Here is a 14,295-nt window from a genome sequence, read left to right on the forward strand (position 1 = left end):
AGCTGTAATTTTGGAAGGTTGAAAATTACCTCTTTTATGATGTAATTTTACCTCAATTTAGACAGAAAAAGTGACATTACACCAAAAAAGTGGTAAAATTACACATTTCCAGAGGTAAAATTACACCTTTTTTCTGACATAAAAGATAGACCCCTTCCCAGATGTAATATAACCATGATTTTTTTTTCTGTGTAATTCTGACAGATTTTTTTTAATCACACTAAATTTTAAAAATAAAGTCTATACTAAAACGTTTACTTCTATTCAAAAAAAGTAAAATTTAACGTTTTTTTATAATGACCAAAAAAATAGATTTATGATCAGTTCTTTCAAGTTTTTTTTCTCATGTAAAATATTTTAATTATTTCCATAAAAAAAAAAACAAAATGAAAATAAAACGCAAAAGTTTAATTTTTGAACATTGAAAATTGAACTGATAATTTATCGCGATGAATAAATGATGGCCAACAAATGAAAAAAAACTCTTTTTCGTCAAATTTTAATTTTAGGAGGCTGTATCTCAGCAACACCCGAACAGACGGTAATAACTAAATTCATGCCATTTCAATAACAAATACTGTTAAAATAACAGAAAGTGTTATAGAATATTCTTGCAAAATCCATTTTTGCATAAGAGTTTATGTTATCATAACAAAATTTGTTATCGGTCAGATATTGATTGAAAGCCAAAACAACTTTGGAATAACATTTTTTGTTATGGAAGAATAAATCCAAATGATATTGGGATGATCGGATTAGTTGTTAAAATAACAAAAAAATAATAACAAAGATTTGTTCGAAGAATAACTCAAAATGTTATTAGTCTGTTATTACAATAACAATCCAATAACAAAAAAATCATAACGGCGAATAACAAATCTTGTTATAAATAACATAAAATGTTATTGGCATAGTATTTTAAAATATCAAAAAATGTTATTCCCAAGTTATTTCCGTCTGCTCGGACATGCATTTCGATCAACATTTTAAAAACGCAAGAAACTTTCCAAGCAATTTAATTTATATTTTTTTGCAGGGATGCCATTTTAAGAATAAATAAATTACTTCAAATTTTAACCATCAACCACCAATTGTCAAAAACGTGAAGAGTTATTTTCGCATGCAATCATGATTTTGCATCTTAACATTGATTTTAAAACTCCGTTTGATCAATATTTCGAATATTTCCAGCGCAAAAGATTCTACAATTAGTCCCTTAAAACATTAAAAAAAAGATTTTCAGACTAGTTTGTAAAATTGTATGGAGACTTGTTAGGAAAAAAAATATGATGAAAAATGGCTTCTCTTAACAATCAAAAAATACAAAATAACAAATCTACAAAAAGTGAAATGCTCTTCTTAAAGTATTCAAGGAATTGATTTTGTTTTTATTTATATTTTTTCAGAAAATTCATCAGGCTGTTTTATCCATAGATATTGAGCATGAGCAAGATAAAAAAAAAAAATCAAAATATGTAATTAAAAATTATTACAACAATTTACTAAACAGAACAAAACAAAAGTTATTGAATCAAGATTGTACAAGTTTTTGTTAAGGTTAATTATCATTTATTCAACAATTTATCAGTACCGCATTTTTTTAAAAATAAAATATATGTTTTTAAGTGGACAATTTACTTAAGTGCTAATATCATTTTCTGAAGAATCTGAGAATAAAACCAAAATTTGCAGATAACATCCTGTCGATCAGAAAATCCCTTTTCAAGAAGATTATTTCTTCACGGTACTTTTTATATAAACAGGTAAAATTTAACAGAAAAAGATGATTTGTGATGGGAAAAGAATTACTTCAATGGTGTGATTATTTTTGTAATAATTTCGAGAGTCTTAATCTGTTCTTGAACTACAAGTCCCAAAACTGATGAAAGTAGCTTCAAATATCGGTTTAATCATTATTGCACTGAACATTTAGTAAAACCGTTGAATGATGTTTTGAGATTTTATCTAACGGTTGCTATTCTATAATTTGTATAGCTAAAGAAAAGCAAAAGAAATTTTGCACTACCCAGAAAAGCATAACTGTCCCGTTTAGACTATCATGCAACTGAGAAAAATGCTTATAGGTCCTTTTGAAAAAAAATACAGCTATGGGGGACTATGTGGTGAATCATGTGCCAAAATAACCCTAAGTTCTGAAATAACCCCTAACGAATTTCTCCACCATTAATCCATCAGCAATAACAAAACTACCGTAGCAGTAGGCGACATCGCCGATGATCACGCGACTCCAACGCCAACTACAATCACGCAGGGGTCCCAACTTGGTCGAGACTCCTAAAGCAACCACAAAACGCAGAAACGACGAACCCGTCGCCAAGTCAACCGTTTGAGCTGATTGTGGCCTCTGCTGCTGCGCCCCGTTAGTTCAACGAACCTTTTCTTCCATCTTTCTTTTGCTTCACCACCAACACCAACGCCAACTACGATACTGGAACACCTTTCCCCGTGTGTGTGTGTGTCGCTGCGTACGTGAGTGCGTGTGTGTCTGTTTGGTTGGAGATGTCCCCTCTGGGCACCCACCCGAGTCCGGGGTCTTGCCGACTTTCCGAGCCCATAAAACTCTCATCGCCCGAGGGTCGCTGCGTTGCACCTGTGTCGCTGTCTCCGCGGCCACGTTGCGAGTTTTTATGACGCGCGGGTCCAGATCTTCAAGCGCTGATAAAAAGCGATGTGTGTGAGTGTCCGACGACGGCACAGGGTGCCTCGGCGGCAGCACCGACTTTATTTTCGGGAAAAAGGAGAGCGACGGTGTCACGACGACCGCGGGCAGCCAAACAGGTGGCGCGATCTCCGCTGACCTTCTTCTGGTACAGTGGCACGGTGGCGGTTTGATATCATTGAAATTGGCCTTATTTTTAGAGTGATCAAAAGAACTGACACTGAGAACATAATGCAGTTTGCCAAACCAAAAAGTGACTTTTCTACTGTTACCAAATTTACGGTTTGACAATGTAATACTTCTGGTCAAATTATAAAGTGTCAAACCAGCATGATTTCACTGTACTGTGCTGCCAGGTACCATACCGACCGAAAATCGGAGGACGATAAGAAACTCCGTTGCTCGGAGTGTCAAAACGGTCAAAATCTAAACGGCAGACTACAGTGGCCAGCGGCCAAAAGAGATAAACCGCTTCTAAGCTGTACCTTTACGAGTTGTGGAAGCTGTGCCCGAAATGTTGTGCAATTGGGCCCCTCTCTAGATCTTGACGCGGGAAAGCAAAAGTAATGACACTTTTATTTTCACCCGAAAAGCTGTGTCCCCACACACACCTGCTGGAAAAAGCAGTTAAAGTGATTTTACAAAACGTTTACCTTTTAATTGTGACACATTGAAGTGAAAGCAGCACACAACAAAACTGTCACACCGACTTGTAACCACTATTTCAATTGGATGTGTTTTTATTACAAACAAGCACATTTATTGCATTTGCAAAACCGTGCCCATCAATTGTTTTGTGGTCAACCTCAGCACGACAATGATATCGAAGGGCTGTTTTTTGCTGGCAGCTTCCGGGGAAAACGCACCGGAAAAATTGGAACCACCCACACCCTACTGCGAAACCGCAGAATTTAATACTTTGTTGTGTAAAGCAGTGGGAGCCGTGCTAGGTGCGATTTTTATTTATTAAATTAAAACTTTGTATTGAATCACGCTGGGGTTTTAATCAACAAAGTGTCAATTTCTATAGCTTTAATGGATGATTAGTTCAATTTATGCAATAGATGCGTAAATTTTTTAACAAACAGTTACTTACTAGAACGAAATTCTAGGATTTTTCATGAAGCAATTTCAACCCCAATAAAAAAGCTATGCAAGTTTTCAATTTTAGCTGAAATTGGGTACTTTGCGACAAAACTGTAGCTACCCGGGCAGACGGTAATAACAAAATCAATAATATTTTAATAAAAAATCCTGTTAAAATAACAAAAAGTGTTATTATTTTATCCTGAACTTCAACTTCAATAAGAAAAAATAATAACAGTCTCTGATAAAATAACAAGATTTGGTATTGAAATGATGTTATACTGAAAATGTTTAATAACACGCTAATAAGAGGAAATGTTATACATTTCAAAAACTCTCCTAATAACAAGATTTGTTATTCGTTTGGTATTCTGACTTAGAAATAAAATTGCCATAAATCTCACAAATGGCAAAGTTTTTTAGCGTCCATAACACAATCTGTTATTATTTTTTCTTTTGTTAAATATGTTTAGATCTTTGGTATAATTTTGACAATTTTCGTCGGGGTCATTATTTTGGCCATGAAATGGGGTCCTTTAGCTAAAATTATTCTAAAAAGTTGAAATTTTAACAGTTGATTTTTTTACATTATTTAATATACCCCATAAGGGACTTTGCTAAAATTGGCTAGAACTATGGAATAATTTTGACCAATTTCATCGGGGTCATTTATTTAACCATGAAATGGGGTCCTCAAGCTAAAATGAATCCGATAAAATTAACTATTGAAAGTTGTTTATTTTTTTATTTTTTTTATATTCTCTAAGAGAATTGATTTATTTATTGAGAATTTCTGAAAGGGATCATTCATAAACCACGTGGACACTTTTTTGGTAATCTCGAACCCCCCCCCCTCCCTCGTGGACAATTGTCCATACAAAAAAATCTTTTTTGTATGGAGCATGGACAATCGCCATACCCCCTAAAGTGTCCACGTGGTTTATGGATGGTCCCAAATGTGAATAACAAAAACTGTTCTTATTTTCACAGAGCCAGGAAGTCCGAGCTGACGATGAAGTTCGAGCTGGAGTGAGACCTCGGAGACGGCATCGGATTCAGCTAATTTTCAGCAACTTTTACTTGGAGTCGGAATCTGTGAAGTCGGGTATTTTTGGAGAGCTGAAGTCGGCGTTGACGTCATATCCAGCATCCAGAGTCGGAGTTGTCTTCAAAGTATGGATTCAAAGTCGCTTGAAGGTACCCGACTCTGCAGCCCTGACTAGTACAGAGGAGTTTTGGCAACTGCAGGTTTATTTGCAAATTACAAATAAACCAAAACAATAACTTTTTTTGTTATGGAGACATACCAGTTTAATAACATTTTTTGTTATTATGCTGCTCCACCTCTCCGCACAAAATAACAAATCTTGTTATTCCTTCATGATTCCTTCTGTGTTATTGGTTTGTTATTGCAATAACAACATAATAACAGTTTAAGTTATTCTTCGAACAAATCTTTGTTATTGATTTTTGTTATTTTAACAACTAATCCGATCATCCCAATAACATATTTCGATCTTCTCACAATATTAAAAACTGACCTTCCCAAGTTATTTCCGTCTGCTCGGGAAGCATTAAATTGTGGTTGGATTTTTTAGCTGTTATATTTATTCAATCAATTACCATTATATTATTAAAACTCTTTGAAGCAATCGCTGAAAATTTAAGTAAACATATCAAAATGTTGAAAAATTTGGAGGGGCGCCAAATTGATGCTTCGCCAAGGGCGCCGTGGACCCTAGGTACGGCTCTGGCCCTTTGTTTACATACCCGAGCAGACGGAAATAACCTGGGAAGGTCAGTTTTTGATATTATGAGAAGATCGAAATATGTAATTGGGATGATCGGATTAGTTGTTAAAATAACAAAAATCAATGACAAAGATTTGTTCGAAGAACAAATTAAACTGTTGTTATGTTCCCGAGCAGACGGAAATAACTTGGGAAGGTCAGTTTTTGATATTGTGAGAAGATCGAAATATGTTATTGGGATGATCGGATTAGTTGTTAAAATAACAAAAATCAATAACAAAGATTTGTTCGAAGAATAACTTAAACTGTTATTATGTTGTTATTGCAATAACAAACCAATAACACAGAAGGAATCATGAAGGAATAACAAGATTTGTTATTTTGTGCGGAGAGGTGGAGCAGCATAATAACAAAAATGTTATTGCACTGGTATGTCTCCATAACAAAAAAGTTATTGTTTTGGTTTATTTATAATTTGCAAATAAACCTGCAGTTGCCATAACTCCTCTGTACTAGTCAGGGCTGTAGAGTCGGGTACCTCCAAGCGACTTTGAATCCATACTTTGAAGACAACTCCGACACTGGATGCAGGATATGACGTCAACGACGACTTTAGCTCTCCAAAATACCCGACTTCACAGATTCCGACTCCAAGTAAAAGTTGCTGAAAATTAGATGAATCCGATGCAGTCTCCGAGGTCACACTCCAGCTCGAACTTCAACGTCAGCTCCGACTTCCTGGCTCTGTGAAAATAATAACAGTTTTTGTTATTCACACTTCAAAAATTCTCAATAAATAAATCAATTCCGTTAGCGAATATAACAAAATAAAAAAAAAAGAACTCTCAAAAGTTAATTTATCGGATTAATTTTAGCTTGAAACCCCATTTCATGGTGAAATAATGACCCCGATGAAATTGGTCAAAATTATTTCATAGTTCTAGCCAATTTTAGTAAAATCCCTTAGGGGTATATCAAATAATTAAAAAATCAACTTTCAAAATTTCAACTTTTAGAATAATTTTAGCTTAAGGACCCCATTTCATGGCCAAAATAATGACCCCGACGAAATTGGTCAAAATTATCCCATAGTTCTAGCCAATTTTAGTAAAATCCCTTAGGGGGTATATCAAATAATTAAAAAAATCAACTTTCAAAATTTCAACTTTTTATAATAATTTTAGCTTAAGGACCCCATTTCATGGCCAAAATAATGACCCCGACGAAATTGGTCAAAATTATCCCATAGTTCTAGCCAATTTTAGTAAAATCCCTTAGGGGGTATATCAAATAATTAAAAAAATCAACTTTCAAAATTTCAACTTTTTATAATAATTTTAGCTTAAGGACCCCATTTCATGGCCAAAATAATGACCCTGACGAAATTGGTCAAAATTATCCCATAGTTCTAACCATTTTAAATTAAGTCCTTTAGGGGGTATATCAAATAATTAAAAAAATCAACTTTCAAAATTTCAACTTTTAGAATAATTTTAGCTTAAGGACCCCATTTCATGGCCAAAATAATGACCCTGACGAAATTGGTAAAAATTATCCCATAGTTCTAACCATTTTAAACTAAGTCCTTTAGGGGGTATATCAAATAATTAAAAAAATCAACTTTCAAAATTTCAACTTTTTAGAATAATTTTAGCTTAAGGACCCCATTTCATGACCAAAATAATGATCCCGATGAAATTGGTAAAAATTATCCCATAGTTCTAGCCAATTTTAACAAAGTCCCTTAGGGGGTATATCAAATAATTAAAAAAATCAACTTTCAAAATTTCAACTTTTAGAATAATTTTAGCTTAAGGACCCCATTTCATGGCCAAAATAATGACCCTGACGAAATTGGTAAAAATTATCCCATAGTTCTAACCATTTTAAACTAAGTCCTTTAGGGGGTATATCAAATAATTAAAAAAATCAACTTTCAAAATTTCAACTTTTAGAATAATTTTAGCTTAAGGACCCCATTTCATGGCCAAAATAATGACCCCGACGAAATTGGTCAAAATTATCCCATAGTTCTAACCATTTTAAACTAAGTCCTTTAGGGGTATATCAAATAATTAAAAAATCAACTTTCAAAATTTCAACTTTTTAGAATAATTTTAGCTTAAGGACCCCATTTCATGGCCAAAATAATGACCCCGACGAAATTGGTCAAAATTATCCCATAGTTCTAGCCAATTTTAGCAAAGTCCCTTAGGGGGTATATCAAATAATTTAAAAAATCAACTTCCAATATTTCAACTTTTAGAATAATTTTAGCTTAAGGACCCCATTTCATGGCCAAAATATTGACCCCGACGAAATTAGACAAAATTATCCCAAAGATCTAAACATATTTAACAAAAGAAAAATAATAACAGATTGTGTTATGGACACTTAGAAACTTTTCCATTTGTGCGATTTGTGGTAATTTTATTTCTAAGTCAGTATACCGAACGAATAACAAATTTTGTTATTAGGAGAGTTTTGAAATGTATAACATTTCCTCTTATTGGCGTGTTATTAAACATTTTCAATATAATATCACTTCAATACCAAATATTGTTATTTTATCAGAAACTGTTATTAATTTTTCTTCTTGAAGTTGAACTTCAGGTTAAAATAATAACACTGTTTGTTATTTTAACAGGATTTGTTATTGAAATATTATGAATTTTGTTATTACCGTCTGCCCGGGTTTGAAGAATATTCAAATTAATGTTTTATTATTTTTAAACCATTTCAATCGATTTATATCTTTCCAATACAGATAGGTTGTAACGAAAAGGTGCTTTAGGATTAATGTTGACTGAAAATAGCAGAGTGTTGTTTTATCGTTTTAAACAGAATTTGATCTGACCTAGCTTAAATTTCATTGTATCAGCATTTTCCTGCATTCCTGAAAAAATAGTTTAACTGATTAGAAAATGGACTCCTTTTCAAACTTGTTTTTGGATGGATTCCTTTTGAAACTATTTTTTTTCAATTTATTTTTGAAACCAATATTTCTCTTCTCTGTGACTGTGTTTTTTTGATTGATATTAAATTCCTAAAATTTGTTTTTTGAAAATTCATAGCTTCAAACAAAGGCAATTAGTTTTTACCTTTTTAACACATTGAAATTTTTTGTGTTTATTTTTCGACATCTGAAGTTTCTTAAAATTTTGTATAAAAACCATTACACTCAAATAGAGGGTGACGAGCGGGAATTCCCGGGAAATCGACCATTTTTGGACCTCTCGATTCCCGGGAAATTTGGTCGAAGCAAAATTATATAAACAAATAAAAAAAAAATGAAAATTCGAAATTGTTCAGAACATTGGGTGTTCAATGTAAGGTGTTCAAGTTCGAATGAACCAATGCTTTTCTTATCTTCTTATTCAGAAAGTGTAAATTTTAACTTATTAAAAATTTCAATAACTATAATCGGGAAAACTTAAAATAATGTGGACCCCAAAATTAACCTTAAAGCATACTTAGCAGTTAGCCACAAGAAGAAAGTCTATTTTTTTATATTTTTGATTATTATTTCTAAGAGTATAATTTTCATATCCTCTTTCAAGCATAGCAATTCTTATAATCCATTTTTTTATTCTTATTATTTTAATTTCGCTGTATCAAGGTAATTTCCTTTTTTGATGTCATGGAGTAATTTTGTGTTTCGCTTAAACCTCAATATTAAATTATATCTTAGAAAAAAAACTCTGGAAATCTTTGTAAAGTCCGCCAAATGTGAACATTCGGGTTTTCCGGATCACTATTTGTTCAATGCATATTTACAGTTTTAAAAAAGAAAAAAATATTAAAATTGTTGTTTTGAGTCGCTATTTATTATATTGTAAAAATCCCAATACTGGGAAATTATATATTAGCTATTTTGTTATTTCACAAAAATCTAATAACAAGTTCATACAACAAGTTGTATTGCAGATTCAGAAAAAATCAAGAAGTAGATCATAGTTCCCAAAAATAATGAGGCTACTAATTAACGTTTCATTAAATAAGCATGAATAAATCGTCACTGAATTCATTGAAAAGAAACACATTTATAACTTTTCTTTATACATTACTGGCACTATTGGCATAGTTATAAACACTACCAGGTCCCGGGAATTCCCGGGAAATATCCAAATTCAACTCTCGATTCCCGGGAAATTGAAAATCTCGAGAATAGTCACCCTCTACACACAAAGCTTTTAGAACCGTTTGTGTAAATGTGAAAATTTAGGCGAAATTACACTGGATAGCCCAACACATAGAATCCATGAAATAAAAAAAAATGTATGTGAAAGATAAGCAACTTTATCCATTCCATTAAAACATAACAAAACAAAAATTTTCAAGGAAAATGTTACTAACATTCTTCAAATTATTGACCCTAGAAGCAAAATTAAGTGGAACTTGCTGTTTTTGGAGTTGGAATTTTGCTTTGCTTTAAAATCTAATGGGTCCGCGATAATGGTGTTTCTGCAAATCAAAATTATACAAGAAATTGTATAATAATTTACTTTTACTACTAAAAAGCTGGTGGGCATGCCAATCTATGCAACTTTGTCGAAGACACCCAAATTTTACTTTTGCTACAAGCAATTGAATACAAGCAGCAGAATATAATATATTTAGAGCAATTTATGTGCTCTTAAAAAACCAACATTTTTATGTTGAAAAAAAAAATATATTTTGCTAGAAATTTAACAAAAGTCCAAGCATTTTTTGTGTAAGAAATATTCAATTTAAACACTTCAGTATTTCGAAAACGTAGGCCACTAAACTTGAAATATCTTATTCTTTTTATTTCAGATTTTCAATAGAAATGTGTAAATTTCAATTAAATAGCTGATAATATAAAAAAAATACTTCAAAACATAAAAAAGCTTGATGGTTCCTGATGCTGGAAAAAATGGTGAAATTTAAATTGAATTTTATATACTGTAGTTGGAATATAAAATCTCTAGCTATTTCAAAGAATTGTTATAAAACCCTGAAATTTTTGCCACTTGAGCGCCCCCTTTGATAAATGAATAGAGAGAATTTAATTTTAAATTTAATTCTGGTACAATTATTGAAATAGTTGATTTTGGCGCCCCAAGTGTTATAAGTAATATTTGTAATATTCCGACCAAGATTATCGAGTTATTTTGTAGTCCTACTTTAAAATTTGGCGCCCCTTTTGTTCTGAATACCTTTCTAGGATTTTATAATAACATGACAAATTTGTACAATCATCGTTTTCGGCGCCCCCCAAGGGCTGGCGCCCTTGGCGGTCGCCAACTGCGCCAACCCCTAGGTACGGCGCTGCAAAGGGCTTTCACCTTTAGACAGAGTCTCGGCCTGAAACTTCAAATGCAAACAAAAGCAGCGAACCGAAGACTGGCAATGACGTTTTGGAATTTTGACAGTTTGGAACGCGTGAATTACCCCATTTTCGGTTTCCCGTTTGGGTGATGTGGAAATTGTTGCCCATTAGGTTTTACAGCGTGACGTCACGAGCGCACACGCACACACATTTTTACTGAGACACACGTGCAAAAAATGTAAACAGTGCAGCCAAGCTGTCAAATTTCTAACCTCCAAATCGAGTCGGCGTAAAACCTAATTGACAGTCTGGAACGCATGAATTACCCCATTTTCGGTTTCCCGTTTGGGTGATGTGGAAATTGTTACCCATGGCTGAAGTTGGGAATTTTGCAACTTATTATTATTTTAGCCGAATTGTTAAATTTAAATACGAATTCAGAGCAAATCGATTTCTAAAATAAAGTTACACTAAAGGCACGATGATTTGATATGCAATCTTGTCAAAGAATTTTTTACAAAAAAAGTTTTTTTTTCGGTTCGTCTACAAACAAATGTTTATAAACAAACGACGCCTTACACTAAAACCCCGATGGTTTGACACTCCTTTTACACAGAGTTCACACACACTACCAAACATTTGTTTTGATAGGGCTTCAGCCATAAAGTACGTCACGCTAAAATCAGCCAAAATGGATCGATGTTAGCTGTAACTATTTTTCTTCGACATTTTATCAAAAGTAACAATGTTTATAAAAAGACATCAAGTGAAAAAAAGTCCCTGACAAAATTAAATATCCGCACGTTTAATTCCTCCACTTGACATTATCTTACATCTCACCCTCGCAGCCTTAAAGAATGCCTCCTCTAGGTGCAACAACAAAAAAAAAGACTGCCAACGTCGCCCATGAATAAATCCCGACTTCCGACGCCCGCCGGAACGACAACCTCGCCGTCGACGACCTAAAACATCGCCGGGGCTGCTGTTCAAATTTTATTAATTGTCCCGATGTCGACGAGGGGGCGGCATGCAGGTCCCCTGAATAATTTATTAATCCGGATGGCTGCGTCTTGATAGGTTGTGCACTTTTCTGCCTGGGCTGATTTTTTTTTACTGGGAAGGTGCAAAATTTATGCCGGCATGTCCGAACTAAAGTTTGTCAACGCAAAGATTAAGCTCTTTGCGTTGTGAAATGTTTTGAAGGCACGGTAAAAACTTCACTCATGCACGTTTGTTTAATTTGGCGAGTGCAACCAAGAACGCAGCCAAAATGTCGATTTGAACGAGGTGGTGCGTTCGTTTTGGAACTCAGGTTGGCACATTTTTTTCAACAGTGCATCTCGCTCAAAGCCACAATCGACAATCACTGGCGAAGTAAACCTTTTTCCATATCATCCACCGAGAACCATTTTCACGCTATAAATAAAAGGGAAAGAATCCCTGCACTGCATTTCCGCTCGGTCCCCCCCCCCCCATTTCAAGTGGCGTTGCAAGAGTGGCAAACATTCCCAGCCGGAACCGACCCAGAACTGGACACGACGGGACATTATTGGAGCATTATCTAGCGGCAGCAAAAACATTCCTTCGTCCCCAATTTACCCAGAGAAACCCCCCGGCTAATAATTTATGAACTGACAGTTTGAGACCAGCGGGGCTGTAAGTTTTTGAGTTATTTCACTTTGTTGTGCCGAGAAGCGCCCAGAATGGAGGGGCTCTCTTTTTCATTAAACCTCAAACCGCAAATGACAATATAAAGTCCGGCAGCTTTCGAAAGTGCAAAAGTTACTTGGCCCGGCAGCAACAAATGCAAAACCGACCAGCTTCTCCTAAGTGGTCTAATTTGGCAGTGGGCAAACGTGGTGACCGAGACGCGGCGGGGTGGGGTCAGAAGCCATAAGAAAACCCTGACAAACCACTTTCGCCTGGCCGCCAGGGTGGGTCTGCAGAAGGAGTCGGTTTGGAGTGCACGGTGTGCTCTTTTGGCCAGCAGTTGAGGTTCGGGCAGAAAAGGGTCGAAAAGTGGAAATGTGCAGCGGTTTAAATGGAAGGCAGTTACAGCGCAAGGCAGTTACAATGTTTGGCAGTTGAATTGTAAGGCAGATGCTACATTGCAGAGATAAAGATGAGCAGATGCAATAAAAGGCAGTTATAACGAAAGGCAGGAAAAATGGAAGGCAGTATTGCTGTTAAGATGTATGGCAGTTGTAACAATCAGTTTATATGTAAAGTAGTTGAAATTTAAGGCATTTTGGAAAAAAAGGCAGTTAGAATGAAAGACAGGGGCAGAGGTGAAATGTATGGCAGTGGATATGATCATCAATTAGAATGATAAACAACTCCAGTGTTAAAAAATTTTAACGAACAGCAGCATTCAAAATGTTCATGAATATTCTTGAGTTTTTTTTCTCAAACCCACCGTGCAAGTTCTTGCCTTCAGGGTGGCCACAATAAAATGATCGCTTCGTTAGTGCGCTTGCCAGGTTCCCGATGAAAATTTATGGGCCGACATTTTACGTTGCTGCAGTTCACTTTTTTCAACTCTCTCCTCGCCAACTTCAAGCCAAATCGTATGCATGCGGCAAGTACACACTTGTTCGCAAGTAGATGTGCGCACGATAAGAAACGATAAAAACGATCCAAAGTTGCCCGCCAAGGGTTAGTTCCCGCTAGATTTCCGTCAGTTTAAGGTTAGGTGGCACTGTTGAAGTTCGTCATCGAGTGGCGTTAATTTTGATAGATTTTAACGACTTTGCATTCCAGATTGAAAACTTCTTAAACTCAACTTTTCTCATTTTCTGCGTCGTCCAGGTCGCTCGGCTGCACAGAACTTTATACCCGTGTATTTCTTCGCCATTTTGTTTGGCAAAACTTTTTGCAACTTGTCCAACGCTGGGATGCAGTTTTACGACTTCGACACACATCTATCTCCCTTGACTTCAAGTTTGGCGCAACAGTCGACACGGGGAAATGCCGTTAAAAAGTTTGAAAAGTTGTAAAAATTTACGACCCACCAGGAACGACGAGACATAGATTGTGTGAATATGTAGGTATGGTTGTGCTAGAGTAGGGTTGAGTTAGATATCGAAGAAATGGATATTTAACACGTTGAGCGATTTTAGTGAGGAAAGGCTTGTTTTTTTTTTTTTTTAATTGTGAACCATTAAAAAGTTATTTATTTATTTAATATAAATATTTAGCACATCTAATGAAATCCTCTGGAAATGGATTTCAAATAAAAGCTTCGACATAAATCATTTTCTAGCGCTTACCTCTTTGAAAACGCGCACAAAACAACAGAAAATTAAAAATTCATTAAATTTATTCCACGACAAAATATGACAATACTGCTCAAGGACGCCAAAAAAAGGGAGCAAAAACCCAACCCCATGTCAGAACGGTTAATTGCGCAGAGTACCTTTACCTTTTGGCTAGCATTACAAAACCATCCAGCCTTCTTTTGTCGGGCCAAAATGAATTTTTGATTA

At 34.9% G+C, this 14,295-nt stretch overlaps 1 protein-coding gene across 1 annotated transcript in view; it reads right to left on the reverse strand.

The window, feature by feature from the left end:
• LOC6043214 (hemicentin-2) overlaps positions 1 to 14,295 on the reverse strand; it is a 106,066-nt gene that overhangs the window by 12,660 nt on the left and 79,111 nt on the right. The window lies entirely within an intron of this gene.

The sequence above is a fragment of the Culex quinquefasciatus genome, chromosome 2, assembly GCF_015732765.1.
Source record: "Culex quinquefasciatus strain JHB chromosome 2, VPISU_Cqui_1.0_pri_paternal, whole genome shotgun sequence".
In the NCBI taxonomy this organism is placed as follows: Eukaryota; Metazoa; Arthropoda; class Insecta; order Diptera; family Culicidae; genus Culex; species Culex quinquefasciatus.